Raw genomic sequence first — 1,972 nt, forward strand, 5'->3', positions numbered from 1 at the left:
TTTATACACATTTAACTTTTAAAGCGGCAGTAAAGTAATACGATACAATTACATACATTTTTAATGGTTAAGCAAAATAATATAAAAACTGTGATACAGTTTCTTTTAACAATGCATTTTTAATTAATATATATTTTTTAAGCCTCTAGGGTCACAACCTTGCATGTAAAAAGTTTTATAATCCATTTGGCGAACCCTGCTACACACCGCTCGGCCAATATAGGGGGCCACCTCTTTTGACAGATCTACCAGCAAGGCCACCGGGTCAGATGATTTTCCAACCTCCCTAATCATTTTAACAACTTTGGTTATAGTTTCAGTGGTTATGTTAAGCTTTTTTAGTTTGTAGCCTTCAGCTATAATTACATTTACCAGCTGGGCCGCGTTCAGTTTAGAAGAAATACGTCTAAGCTGGTAAAATACTTCTGAGCGATCCCAAAAAATACAAGGGTGACTAAAAGGGTTGGACTTATTTACAGCGCAGGCTGCACAGTTTTCCAAAAGTTGTTTTTTCAAACAGTGGTAAAAGGCTTTTACTACAACAGCTCTAACAATATCAACCATAACTGGATCCTCTTTTTCTTCACCGCTTTTCTGGTCACTCTCTTCACTTTTTACAGACTTTTTTTTAACATCTTGCTTCACACAAAAACAACAGGTACATATTACGGCTGTTCTACTTAGAGACCGCCTCTTTTCATCCTCTGAAGATGTCTGTTAAAAACATTGTAAAAACATATTTTAAGTTTTTTGATGCAAAAATTTTAAAATAAAAAAGCCTAGAGTTTATTTGTGCTACCTCGGTCGTACCCTCGTCTGATTCTGAATTATCATCATCCTCGACTGTCGCACCGTTGAACCCCATATCATCTTCCTGTTATTAAACACAAAACATATAGTTTTATTTTACCACTCTTATATATGTTTATATTTATATATTTTTTAAATTATTTAAGTAATTTTTACCTTGTAGTGTTCTTTGGGTTTTACTATTGACACCCTGTTTGTGTCCTTTGTTTCTGAATCACCTTCGTCAATCATAGTTTCAGCAGCCTATTATTAAACCAACCGTATATTAACGCTTAATTAGTGTCATGCACATATATATATTTCAAATAAGTTAAGCTGTCTTTACCTCCTCGGGTGTTTCTGTCTCTGCAACTGTTGGCAGTTTGTTACACACCAAAGCAGTAATCTTGTACGGCCCAGGCTTGGTTATCTGTTAAAAATCAAAAGTCATTTTCTAAAAGTGTAAATACAATAATTTTTTATTTTTTTTTTACAACTAATAAAGCTTATACCGTAACAATATCGCCATCTTTCCACAACTCGGGGTCTATAGGTTGGTTTTCAACATCGCTATCCTGCGGCTGTTCCTCGGTTGCCATGTCCTCATATATAGGCTCTTCTTCCATTCTCCCCTATAAAAAGAAAAAGATTTAACCCTTTATTTTTATAAAACATTTTGTAATTTGTTACAAAAAAAAAGATTTACTTCTGCCTTTAATTCTGTTTTTTCCAAATCTGACAACAAATTTTTTCGCACTTGATTTTTTACAAACGGCTGTGGCTCCTCTTTTTTCAGTTCTCTTTCAGAATAAAACACAGGGCTCGACAACAAGCCTTTCTCGTTGGCAAAACAACTGTAAAGGAGCCTTCTATTCTGAACACGGTCTGGCGCACCCAAGGGCAATTCCGGCTTCTTGGCTTCTGTAGGTGTTTTGTACAGGGACATGCCTTTGTGTTTAGTTAGTTTCTCTGTGTTGAAAAACCCGCTCGCAAAACCACGTGTTTTTATACACAAAAACATATGCTGATTGGTAGACAATAACCGGTTTTTAAAAGGCTCTTGCTTAAACTCTTGAAACACTAGGATTGGTTGGTTCAGGAAAATGAATTCTATGACGCTGTTGTAAAACCACCTCTGATTGGGCCGATCCAAAAGCGGTGATAACAAGCTGGAGAGTGTCAG

The 1,972-nt window shown here is 35.9% G+C and overlaps 1 long non-coding RNA gene across 2 annotated transcripts; it reads right to left on the bottom strand.

Moving 5' to 3' along the window:
* Positions 1-999: 999 nt before the first annotated feature.
* On the bottom strand, positions 1,000-1,648 carry LOC127039499 (uncharacterized). Of its 2 annotated transcripts, none has more exons than XR_007771065.1 (4): positions 1,547-1,648; positions 1,302-1,421; positions 1,136-1,219; positions 1,000-1,053 (listed from the first exon to the last, which is right to left on the bottom strand). It is a non-coding gene; the product is annotated as an uncharacterized LOC127039499 (long non-coding RNA). The 2 variants fall into 2 exon arrangements; XR_007771064.1 differs by having other exon boundaries at positions 1,496-1,648.
* Between the last annotated feature and the right edge of the window lie 324 nt (positions 1,649-1,972).

This window comes from Gopherus flavomarginatus, chromosome 23 (assembly GCF_025201925.1).
Source record: "Gopherus flavomarginatus isolate rGopFla2 chromosome 23, rGopFla2.mat.asm, whole genome shotgun sequence".
NCBI lineage: Eukaryota > Metazoa > Chordata > Testudines > Testudinidae > Gopherus > Gopherus flavomarginatus.